Here is a 14,198-nt window from a genome sequence, read left to right as displayed (position 1 = left end):
GTTTAAACAGAGACTTTTCTGTTTGATGTAGCTCATCCGATCATTGACCGACATTTCAAGGAAGCTTGGACAAACCCGGACAGGGTGATTCTCTTTTGAGCACAAGTCACACGATTTGCCTCTCTGAGTGACTCGGGCCTTGAATGAGTTAATTCGCTTTGAACTCTGCTGTGGACGGGATGGTTCAGCGGTAGAGTTCTGCGAGTTGTTTTGCTTCATGCCCTCAACAGCCTCGAGCGTACGATAACGCTCGTTGAGGAATGTGCTCATGTCCTGCCACGCGGGAATCTTGGACTTGTCCACCAATGATTGCTCCCATAGTGAGAGTGTAAGTTTGGGGAGCTTGGATGAGCAAAGAAAGACCAGGATGCAGTCGGCGAAAGGACTAGAGACTGAAATGTCTGAGTGGTCAAGAGCGGTCAAGCACCGCTGAATTGTGCCATGCAGCTCCTTAATCGCTGCTCCAGACTCTTGCGAAACCGTGGACAGGTTGAAGAGAATTTTAACTGGCTCGTTATTAACAAGCGCTTGTTTTCGAATCGCTCGCAGAGAGCACTCCAAGCCGACGCGAAACCATCGTTCGTCAGCGGAAATTTGGCTACGATCTCATTGGCCTCATCTGCGGTTTTGAATTGAGATGGAATAGTTTTCAACCGGAGTCAACCTCGGATTGTTGACGTAGATGGCCGTGAAAAGATCACGGAAGGTCGGCCACCGCAAGTAATCCCCACGGAATACTTCGGTGTCGATTGGAGGAGCCGGCAGCCACTGGAGTACACAGGAGGAGCGGATGCTTCACTCCTGGTTGATTCGGAAAATTGGGTAATTTGCCCCTTTACATGGGCGAGACACCGCTCATACACTGCATAGCAGTGGTCATATTTGGCCTCCATGGCCTGTATGCCTTCGTTGTCGCCGTCTCGATGCAGTGCATCAGCGCACGTGGCATAAGCGGTCTCTACACTGTCCCAGAGGGCTTGCAGGCGGTCACGACGGATCTCGTACGTGTGTACATTGTCGTCTTCGGCTGCAGGCCCTCTGACCCGACTCTCAAAGTGCACCAGTCTGTCAGAGACGGCGACGAAGTTGCTGAGAGCCATCGCACGGGTGTTGCTAAGTTTAGCCTGGACGGATCGTGTAGTTGGAGAAGAAGCAGACGGCGACGGACGATCAACTTTGACTCGGAGTTGAGCGGCAGGAGTGGCGGATTTGGATCCCGAAAGAGCGGGCGAAGCGGACGACAGGCGACGAGCTGTGGTCGGAAGCTTTAATGAAAGTTTAGAGTCCTTTTCACTCTTTTGGCTTTTGGACAAACTACGCTTCGGCAGCCGAGAGCAAGCACAAAAAATGGAAAGGAACTTCGGCTATCACAGGATAGTGAACAAAGCCGACACAACTATATACGGAGTGTATATGGAATGTATACGGAGTGTATATGGAATATATACGGAGTGTATATGTGTGTAAGTGTCGTGTATGGAAGTGTTCGTGTATGTATGTGTGTCGTATGTGGATGTATATGTGTCGTGTGTATATGTGTATATATATATGTATATATATATATAAATGGAGTGTAGTGGATCTACGCGCGTTTGTCTTTAATAGAGTGCAACTTCCTTGTTATTTAGAGTAAAATAACACGAGGAGGTTGCATACACTGGAGTGTGTCAAAAAAACAGACAAACGCGAAACGACAGAAATGTAACAAAGTACATACAACAGCGGCCAAATCGTAAAATATAAGCGAACTCTTTTAAACTGTATAGATACTTACACATACATATACATATAAGGATATATATATATATATACTGTGCAAAGTATACACAAAGTAGAAAAGATAGCGGAAAGAAAGCCGGTAGAACGCTTATGTACTTATATATATGCTGTGTCACATATATATAAGGTACAAGGAAAAAGAATATGGCGCGAACACGACACTTGCACAAAATGTATGGAGAAAAAAGTGTATTACTTATCTTGACAACCGATTGCTTGCTGGGGTCGAGCGATATCCAAATAATCCGGCTCGAAGGACCAAAATGTGTAGGGGGGGGCTTCCAGATAAATAATAACACTTGCACTTTGTGAATTGTTGGAATTTGTAATTTTACAATTATTTTATTGCACTTGGAAAATGTACACTTGTTGTGCCGGTCAGAATAGTAGAACATATGTTATCAGGAAAAAGCACTAAAAGTGGGCAGGGTGACCAACATGAGGATAAACTAGATCAGTGTGACTGCGCGTGTGACAAGGTCACACGCACAGTATACTAACTTTGTCGCTATCGATATCAATCGATCGCGACCACACTGTCAGCTGTTTTGAGTGGTCACTCCTGCCATCATCTGGCATCAACAAATATTAACTTTTTATTTATTTGTTTTTAATTCATATTTAATATTTATTTTTTATTTATTTATTTTTTCTCTATTTTATTTATCATATTTAATTTTGATGTTCATTTATGTAATTGTGAATCATATTTAAACCACTGTGCTGTACCAACAAACAATAATAATAGTAACAATATAGGCGGAAGCAAATCAGTAATAAAAAAGGTATAGGCCTGACCCAAAAGTTAGGGTATCAGCCGACAGCTCATATGCTGTTTGGGAGCTTTCGCAACTGCGAAGAAGTATAAAAATTACAATGCAAGCAAAACTGTGGGCAGCTGCTGCGTGGCCGAACAGGCACCAACATATGTATGTATGTATGTATGTAATTACATATGTACGAATATTTATGTTATCAAAACTTCTTTTATGTATTTTTATTCGGACACTCGGACTTTTAACTTACCAGACAGAACTCCACGACAAAGGCCTTCATGATGTTGTTGCTGTTGGTGATGATGATGTTGATGATGATTTTAATGATGATGATAATAATGATTGTTTATATACCTTATAGGGTATATACTTTTGTTTGTTTGTTTACACACACACACCTTGTTATAATTATTATGGTTTTGCACAGGGTTTTATTGTAGTTTGTTATTATGTTATGAGATTCTATTTGCATTATTTATTTATTTATATATTTTTTAATTATTGTGTTTCACGTTGGATATACCCTTTAATGCCTAGGGCAATAATAGTAAGCAAAACAAAGCAAACAAAAAAAAAAATAGCGCAAAAAATAAGTGCCAAATCACAATTGATATTTCTCTTTTCTTTTCGTTATCTTTTTAGTTACTTCTTATCACTATGCAACTAAATTATTTCGTATATTAAAGGCAAATGCAAATCTTTTTGCTTTTTATTTGGGCTTTTACCCCTTTTACTATTGCCTCTGTGTACAACTATTGTATGACCTTTTAACTTTAAACAAACTTATTTTTTGTCATACTATTATTCACAAACTTGCACTACACATCTTCACTAGCACTGGCACTGGCACTGCTGACTAACATGCGCCGGAATTGTGGTATTAAAAACCACTTTAGGTGTAGAATTTTGTCTATCCGTATTATTTAATAACAAATAGTGACGGCTTAGACGAATTTTCACAATCTACATATGAGAAAAAATTCGAAGTTAGGACCAATGTAAAATTTCATTATTTCATAGAAATAATTACCTTTGCTTAACAAGCGTAACGAGCTGGTGTATTTATTTTGCTCAAAGCAAAAAAGCATCGATGGATGCTGATGATAATGACAGATTGTATTTCTTCTTTTCTGGTGATGCATGTGTTTTATATTTGTTTTAAAACACCATCAACCAAGAATTTTGCAACCGTCTCTGATCGTAGTCAAATAAGAAAAGAATGAGAGCTGTCGTTGCTAAAGTGACAAAGCTCGTCTCCTTCTCCTACGATCTTTCGCTAGACAACTCACCACGGAGGGGAAATTTAATTTGCCGAGGTGTATTGTCCCTTTATCGTGCCATGGTTTGTGTCTTCGCTAACTTTGCGCGGCAAATTTAAAATCTCAAGGAGAAAGAGATTTTACGCACAATTTTGTCATTTGCGACTATTACACCCACCAGATAATCTCACGAGTCATACAAAGGCCGATTAGATGGGAATTAGATTCGAATATCTTTCGCATGATACACTCCTAATTCTCTACCTTGTAGATTTTCCAATAGATAAAAAGAATTACCAATTTTCTTCTTTATCCGACATTTTGAGAACTGATGTCCTAGCTTTTTATTATAATTCTGACTGAAATCACTAAGATGGAAATTCCGTTTAAATACTTCTTGGCCTTCTTTATAAATGACAGGATTGGATCGAAGATTGTATTGTCTGGCGTTACGCTCGTAGGCTTCTCTACTACATTTCTTAATATCTTCTCGCAACAAAGCTAATTGATCACCTCTTTCTAAATATGGAGACTCCTCCTGCAAGGACAATTTTTTTAAGAGCTTGTAATCATCTCCGTGATTAATCATATTTACTCCAAATAATGCTTTGTAAGGGGAACAACCTATCGATTGATGAAGCGAAGAACGTAAGGCAGATGAAATACTTGGCAAGTACATATCCCATTCAGTTTGATCCGACTTAAGATAAGCACGAATAGCGGCTAGTAAGGAACGATTCACTCGCTCCGCTGCATTGCTCTGAGGCGAATATAATGCCGTAAAAACATGACGAATACCGAATTTTGTCATGAACGCTTCAAATTCGTTTGATTTGAATTGTGAACCATTATCTGATACTATAATTTCAGGAACTCCAAATTCGGCAAAGATCCTTTGTGACAAAAACTCAGTTATTAACGACGTAGTGAACTTTTTCAATGGACATAGCCAATCGTAGCGACTAAAATGGTCAAGAACTATTAGTAAACCAATATTTCCTTTGCGATTTCGTGGGTAAGGACCCAATATATCTATATAAAGCTTTTGAAATGGTCGACTAGAGACGCTTTGCTCTCCCATAGGCGGTCGTAGTGTTATATTTGGAGCTTTAGTTTGCTTATACATATCACACTGCCTAATATAGTCTCTAATGTCTTTTGATAAACCTGGCCAAAATAAATTACGACGCACTCTTCCGATCGTCTTTTGCATTCCACCATGTGCAGAGCTTAGACTATCATGTGCTTGACAAATCACAGCTTCTCGCAATCTCTCCGGTACCCAAAGCTTCCAACAATGAGAATCTTGAAGTTTATCTCCTGTTGATGGCTCTGTTCGTATGTATACGAATTTGTCTACGACTTTTAGATCTGGAAATTTTTCACCATGAGATTCAACTTTCAATTTTAGATCTAGATAATCAGGTTCGAGAAACGCTGACGATTCTAAATCGATTTCCGGTCCCACAAGTTCTAAACTATCTATATCACCTTCACCTATCCGTGACAACGCGTCAGGAATAATATGATCTTTTCCTTTCCGATGAGAAATTGTGAATTTAAAAGCCTGTAATCGAAAAATCCAACGAGCTAATCGACCAGATACATTTTGCTGTCTCATAAGCCAGACGAGGCTAGAATGATCAGTGATTATCTCAAAGGGCTGTAATTCAAGGTAACATCTGAATTTCTCTACTGCTAAAATGACGGCTAAACATTCTCGTTCCGTGACACTATAGCTCCGCTGAGATTTAGATAATTTCTTTGACATGTATGCTATAGGCTTTTCTTCTCCAGAAGTCGACAGTTGAATGAGCACCGCTCCAATTCCTAGCATCGCAATGCACATAAAATTTCCGACTAAAATCTGCATTTTGCAAAACCGGGGCTGATGTTAATAGAATTTTTAACGTATCCATTGCGGACTGAGCTGCCGGGGTCCAATTAAAGGTTTTCTTAGTGGACAACACTTCAGTGATGGGAAAGGTAATTTCCGCAAAATTTTGTATGAAGCGTCGGTACCATCCGCAAACTCCAAAGAAACCTCGAACTCGTTTTATGTTTTTGGGTGTTGGCCAATTTTGGACACAGGATATTTTCTCTGGATCTGGAGAAATTCCATCGCTTCCAATAACGTATCCTAAATAGTTTACTGTTGTAACACAAAATTTGCTTTTGGAAATATTTAATGTGAGATTAGCCTTTTTAAATTGATCAGCTATACGCACTAATACTGCCAAATGTGACTCAAAATCTCCTGAAACAATACATAAGTCATCAAGATAACCAAAAACACAATAACGTAAGTCTGGTGGGATTAAGTAATCGATCAATCGACACATTGTGGATGGAGCATTACATAACCCAAAAGGCACGACTGTAAACTGAAACAGCGAACGACCGGGAACAGTAAAAGCTGTTAACGGTTTGGCTTCATCAGACAACTCAATTTGCCAATAAGCGTCTTTAAGATCCAACTTCGTAATTAGGTTGGCTTTTGGTAAACGAGAAAATATTCCTTCTATACTCTGTAGGGGATAAGCATCCTTTTTCGTTACTTCGTTAAGTTTTCGCGCATAGAGACATAACCGGACCTTATTTGGTTTCACCACAAGACGAATAGGTGAGCTCCATGCTGACTGTGACGGCTCAATGACTCCTAGCTCTAACATACGATCAATCTCTTTGTACATCAACTTCTCTACAGCTGGACTAATTGGATAGTTTCGTTGCTTCACCGCTTTAGCATCAGAAATATCTATATGATGTTTAATTAACGAAGTTCGTCCGAGACCTTGCTTTTCGAAATTCGGAAATAATGCTTTGACCGCTTCCAGTTGACGAGATTTTAATTCGGACAATGGATAGTGATCTTCAAGTTCGGTATTTTCAGTTTCTTCTTCAGAAATAGAGCTAATAATTCCAGGTGCTAATGCACAAATACGCCAAAAATCTATGCCAAGAATTAATCGCTGAGCTATAGAAGGTATGAAATACAAGTCAATATCTTCTTGCTGCTTCTTATATTGCATGCTCACTCTCAGAATTCCGAGTACCTGATGTGGTTTGGCATCTGCGGTACGCACTTGCGATTTAATGGGTTTAAAATTTGGTAAATCAGAAAAATTTTCTAATGCTAGCGACGATCCAATGCAACTAATGTTGGCTCCGGTGTCGAGCAAACCAAATTCGCTAAAAGTTAGGAACGCGACTTTAGCATAACTACGTCGATCCGACTCATTTTGAAAAACTGTTGAAATAACCAGTTTCTTTTGTTTCTTTAACTTGCGATAATATTTTCACATACGTAAGGTATTACGACGGCTCTTAACTAAATGGGTTCTAAAAATTCTATCTCTTACTAAATTATAATTCCTTAATCTTTCATGATAAGGTAAAAATCTTAACATTTTCCTTCATTTTCTATAATCTTAGGTGCTACTATGTTACCTATCTCTACTATCGGGACATCCTTCCTGCATTGAATGCCCCGGATTGACGGTTTTCCGACCTCTGTTTACAGGTTTGACAATTCGGCTTGTATACTTGAGGAGTACCGCATCCGTAACAAAAAACTCTACGCTCATTTAAGCAATTCTCCCAGCTGTGTCCGGGGATTTCACAGTTCCAACAAACTAATTTAGAAGCAGTTCCTCGCTTTAATTCAGCTATCTCTGCCTCGACCTCAGAACTAGACTCTTCTTCGGGAGCAGTTTCTTCAACAGCATAAACTCGAGAAGTTTCTTTGGCCTTGCAAGATACTGATCGATTTTTTCCAACTTCCTGTAGGAAATTTTCGCGTTTTTGTACCAGACGACGTAAAGCGGATATAGAAGAGACTTTCTCAAACAATAACCTGTCTTTCATATCTGTTAGCAGATTACCTTGAATCATTTCTACGAATTCGTCTTCTGGAAAACTGACCGACAACTTATCCATAAGCTTACATATATTTTCATAAAACGAATCAAGGGATTCGCCAACTTTTTGTTTACGAGCTCTTATCTGTTCTCGAAGTTCAGTGACAGAACGGCTCTCTCGATATTGCTCTCTTAACTCTTCACAAAACTCTTCCCATGTGAAGGTTTGAACTCTTCGATGGAAACGCCAAAACCAACTACTGGCTTTTCCATTCAGTAATAAATGAATATGTTTGTTCAATAATTGAAAATCATTGTTTAAGTTTTCTCGAGTGAGAATGTTCACTCTATACAAAAATCCTTCAACCGATAAACCTTCCGACGAACCATCAAAACGAACACCCCACTTTTGTAACATATCAGCAATTTTATGTGTAGTCAATAGTGGACGCAAATTGGTGTTACGTGAGCTTCTCTGGTTGGACGATAACCCTTCCACGGTTTGATCTGCTGCTGCAGTTGCTACTATCAAACCTGAACTATTCATAGAAGCGATTACTCGACTCACCGTTTCTCTTACGATTGATTCTATATCTGGTTCTGGAGCTTGTATATTACGACGACCATTATTTGGTCTCGAAGGCTGTGCTGGTCTAAATGGTCTTCCTCTTCTTCTGGGTGCATTTCCCCTTTCGTACGCAGGCCCTTTTGGTCTGGCCCCCTGATTGTTGGGCGTACTACGAAGTGGAGGATTCCTCTCAGTACTTGTACTGTGTGATTGATCGATATTACTTCTCGCTTCTTCATCGGCAGCCGACAACGCTTGCGCGGCGTCAAATTGACGTTGCAATGAACGAGTAACTATTTGCGAGACTACAGGTGGATTTGGTTGCTTAGACAATTGTGATTGTTGTTTTGCATTAGGCGAATGATTTCCTACAACCACTTTCCATTCGTTATGATTAATCTTTTTCAAACAACTAGGACATTCTTTATTAATTTTGATTCGATTTTCTAAACAATTTTTGTGAAACACATGACCACAAATAGTTATCGCACACGGTTGTGTATCCGACATGTGTTCACTGCAAATAAGACAAATATTTTCAGCCGCTTCTGCTGGTGGCAGTGGCTGAGGTTCTTCAAAACTACGTGTAACGGGCATATTTCAAATTTAGATTTCCATCGACATTTTTGGGAGACATAAAGAAAAAGGAGTTTAAACTTTGTTCCGACTCAACAGTGGAGGATTATTAATATGGGCTATTGAAACTAAACTTTGTCATTTTTGATACCTGATTACATCGAAGGCTTCTTCGTATTCTTCGGACAACGATACGCCTATGCATATACTATTGTATTCCAGAAGAAAGCGGAGTTACAATCGATCTTCATCAATGTGATACCAAAAAGAGCAAAAGTTACTAGAAACTAATAAATTATTTGAACTATTAAGCAATCTCAATACCGATAATTTTGGTCGATAATATTCAAAGATTCAAATATTCGAATTCCGAAAATGTATAAAGAGGTATTACATAAATTGCTCCAACAATTTATAAGACCTAGCGTAAACAAACGAGCTTGGTATTGAAGGATGTAAGGCTCTCGATAATCGATAACAGAATTACACAAGATAATCCTTAAAAGATGCAAAGTGCGATTCGGTCGAGTAATTTCACATACGTAAGATTAGTCAAAGTCCAGAATCGAAGACACTTTACTCCCTCTGCCATACTTCCATCAAAGTAGGCCAACAACAACCTGAATCGAATCTTCCGATGGTGTTATAAGTTTCACGATGCTAAAGTTGTTGCTGCCCCACGTTGGGCGTACCAAAAATTTATGTAACGTTGCCAGTCTCACGTTGGGCCGCTAACCATTTATGATGGCGTTGCCAGACCCACGATTGGGCGCCAAAAATTCCTAAGAATAGTCAGCCCCGGATGTGAGAAGACGGTTGCAAATATCATTCACGACCATCTCGCGTGCAAGCATATAGCGGAGCGGGACCCTTTGAACCCTTAGCTCTTTCGGGATTGTGGGGTGGGTTTTTGCTATGCTTTACACGAAGCCACGAAAACTTAATTATTATAGAGTCCCTCCTGATTCTAAAAAAACAAAACACATGAGTCGATCCTCTTGTCAATAATTTAATCCGACTCGAATCTACAATACGACTCGATCTGAATACTGCCAATATCTAATAAACAATAAAACAAATGCAGGCACACTGTTGAAATTCGGACAAAATTTAAGAAAAGCAGGGGTGGTCTTATAAGATATTACTGCCACACCCTGGTCTATTATGACCCCAAAACTATTACAACTCCCCTTTTTTACTTTATGCTCCCATGTCTCCGGAAATCAGAACAAATTCTAGAATTTCATTTTTAAAGTCCAATGACTCAAAGTTAACATCAGTATTTATTTATAAACAAAAAAAAAAAAACAAAACCATTTGTTCAAAATGAATTAGAATTATGACGGTATAATTAGTTCCATAATTTTGTTTATAGGGCAGTTATTTTAATTCAATACAATATTCATTTTTTATTAGCAACTGCTACTACTCATTTACAATAAGAACTAAGAAAGAAGAAGATGTAAAACTAATAATATTTTATAAACAAACAATCATTAATAATCAAACAAATTTTGGCAAATATTTTTGGATGCGCGCTTTAGCAAAACAGATTCAAGAGGTTTTTCTATTAAATTTACTATTTTTACTTTAAAATTTTTCTTTTCTTTTCAAATCATTTTTTTGTATTTTTAATATTTATTTTATTTTTATTGTATTGTGAAACATTTTTTTATTTAATTATTTTTAATATTTATTTTTATTTATTGATTTTTAATATCTCAACCACTTTTTATTTTTGCTGTATTTATTATGAAATCATTTTTGAATTTTTATTTATTTATTTTTAAATATTTATTTATCTTTAATTTTTATTTATTTTTAAATCCTATTTATTATTTAATTTTTTATTTATTTTATTTTCAATTTTTATTATTTTATTTTTAATTTTTATTATTTCATTTTATTTTTACTTTTTATATTTTATTTATCCAAATTTAATAGTGACTTTTATTTATTTAACTTTAAATCATTTTTTTTTTTTTATTTAATTTTTATATATTTAAATTTTTATCAAATTTAATATTGACTTTTTATTTATTTGTTTTTAATTCATATTTAATATTTATTTTTTATTTATTTATTTTTTCTCTATTTTATTTATCATATTTAATTTTGATGTTCATTTATGTAATTGTGAATCATATTTAAACCACTGTGCTGTACCAACAAACAATAATAATAGTAACAATATAGGCGGAAGCAAATCAGTAATAAAAAGGTATAGGCCTGACCCAAAAGTTAGGGTATCAGCCGACAGCTCATATGCTGTTTGGGAGCTTTCGCAACTGCGAAGAAGTATAAAAATTACAATGCAAGCAAAACTGTGGGCAGCTGCTGCGTGGCCGAACAGGCACCAACATATGTATGTATGTATGTATGTAATTACATATGTACGAATATTTATGTTATCAAAACTTCTTTTATGTATTTTTATTCGGACACTCGGACTTTTAACTTACCAGACAGAACTCCACGACGAAGGCCTTCATGATGTTGTTGCTGTTGGTGATGATGATGTTGATGATGATTTTAATGATGATGATAATAATGATTGTTTATATACCTTATAGGGTATATACTTTTGTTTGTTTGTTTACACACACACACCTTGTTATAATTATTATGGTTTTGCACAGGGTTTTATTGTAGTTTGTTATTATGTTATGAGATTCTATTTGCATTATTTATTTATTTATATATTTTTAATTATTGTGTTTCACGTTGGATATACCCTTTAATGCCTAGGGCAATAATAGTAAGCAAAACAAAGCAAACAAAAAATAGCGCAAAAAAAGTGCCAAATCACAATTGATATTTCTCTTTTCTTTTCGTTATCTTTTTAGTTACTTCTTATCACTATGCAACTAAATTATTTCGTATATTAAAGGCAAATGCAAATCTTTTTGCTTTTTATTTGGGCTTTTACCCCTTTTACTATTGCCTCTGTGTACAACTATTGTATGACCTTTTAACTTTAAACAAACTTATTTTTTGTCATACTATTATTCACAAACTTGCACTACACATCTTCACTAGCACTGGCACTGGCACTGCTGACTAACATGCGCCGGAATTGTGGTATTAAAAACCACTTTAGGTGTAGAATTTTGTCTATCCGTATTATTTAATAACAAATAGTGACGGCTTAGACGAATTTTCACAATCTACATATGAGAAAAAATTCGAAGTTAGGACCAATGTAAAATTTCATTATTTCATAGAAATAATTACCTTTGCTTAACAAGCGTAACGAGCTGGTGTATTTATTTTGCTCAAAGCAAAAAAGCATCGATGGATGCTGATGATAATGACAGATTGTATTTCTTCTTTTCTGGTGATGCATGTGTTTTATATTTGTTTTAAAACACCATCAACCAAGAATTTTGCAACCGTCTCTGATCGTAGTCAAATAAGAAAAGAATGAGAGCTGTCGTTGCTAGAGTGACAAAGCTCGTCTCCTTCTCCTACGATCTTTCGCTAGACAACTCACCACGGAGGGGAAATTTAATTTGCCGAGGTGTATTGTCCCTTTATCGTGCCATGGTTTGTGTCTTCGCTAACTTTGCGCGGCAAATTTAAAATCTCAAGGAGAAAGAGATTTTACGCACAATTTTGTCATTTGCGACCATTACAAGGGTCGGAGATGCCTCCTTCTACCTGTTACATACATTTCCTGCCGGCACAAAGTTATAATACCCTTCTACCCTATGGGTAGCGGGTATAAAAAAACAAAATATGCATACATTCCCGATCGGGAGTTGAACCCGGACCCACAACTTTTCGGGCTTGCAAACCACCAGCAGAGCCGACGCGGTCCTTGTGCAAGTGCCATTTAACTGCAAACATATAGAACGCGAGCAATTGTTGTTGTCCTCTCTGCCGAGACTTTCGTCGCGGCAAATCAAAATTGACGTGCGCTAGCTGCTCGTCAGCGAGGCAACTGGACGTTGCAAAACTTCATATGCAAGTTATCACCCAGCTCACATAGCAAATCTTATTGGAAATATAAACACTTTCAAGTTATCACCCAGCTCACATATCAAATCTTATTGGATACATAAACACTTTCAAATTCGCACTTCAATATATTTCCAATTAGTCCAATTCCAATTGCGCAGTCATTTTTGATGTGAACAATTATGCCTTAGCATAAACACAATTAACGTAAAGCCCAGATCATAATGCGCAAACCTAAATGTAAACTCAACAGCGTATGCTGACATGTCAAAACGCAATTGTAAACACAATTGCATTTCACACTTCGATCTTTGATTCATCATCCGTTTTGTAAACATAAAGAAGCTTTGTCCCATCTTAGCTGACTTGCAGCATAAGTCCACTTTTGTACTTTAGTTCTAATTTGATATCCGAATAAAGCGGAAGCTTGCAGCTCCCAACAAACAAATATATTTTTTTCTATTCAGTACAACTGAATTGATTAATTGGCGCCCAACGTGGGGCTCGTGTTAAAACATACAAAAAAAGGATCCGTAACTAAATCCTTTGTATCGCGAGGGAAAAAAGAATCCGTTGTCGGTATCAAAAGTAACCAATAATATAAAACGTTACTCGAACTCAAAAACTCAAAACTTTCGTGAGCATAAAAAATTTTCCCATAGCTGGAAAAACCGTGTGTTCCGAAACTCAAAACAAGTGACGAAGTTACTTGAACTCAAATCATAGTGAGCATCAATGTTCCGAAAACAAAACAAGTGACAAAGTTACTTAAGCACAAATTATAGTGAGCATCAATGATCCGAAAACAAAACAAGTGACGAAGTTACTTAAGCACAAATCATAGTGAGCATAAAAAAAAATTTCCTATAGTTGGAAAAACTGTGTGTTCCGAAAACGAAACAAGTGCTGAACAACACAAGTTAACAAGAGCATTAAAAATTTCCTTTAGATTGGAAAAGACGTGTTTTCGAAAACTCAAACAAGTGAGAGTGATCCAAAAAAGAAAACATATAATAAGTTATGTGAACATAACGCAGTGTATTTGAAAAAAATACACGAAATAAAAAGGTTTTAAAAGTTGTCAACCTACTTTTTTAACTGAAAATAAAAAAAAAAACAACTGTATCAAAATCATCCAAAAGAAGGAGGTCTAAAATCATCCAAAAGAAGGAAGACTACAACCAACAAGAAGGAAGTCCAACCTGACGGGAGCCAAGTGAGCTTCAGTTATTTTTTAATTGTCTATAAGTAAAATAAATCATTAAACCCTGGACGAATTGATAAGTGATTTTGAAAAATTAAACATGGCTGTAAACAATAATTTGACGGCAGATCTTGTTACTAAATTAATAGCCAATCAAACCAAGGCTCTTCAAGAACAAATTGCAGAGTTAAGATTACAACTCTCGACTAACACAAA

This window comes from Drosophila nasuta, unplaced genomic scaffold, assembly GCF_023558535.2.
Source record: "Drosophila nasuta strain 15112-1781.00 unplaced genomic scaffold, ASM2355853v1 ctg32_pilon, whole genome shotgun sequence".
NCBI lineage: Eukaryota > Metazoa > Arthropoda > Insecta > Diptera > Drosophilidae > Drosophila > Drosophila nasuta.
This window is presented reverse-complemented; position numbering follows the sequence as displayed.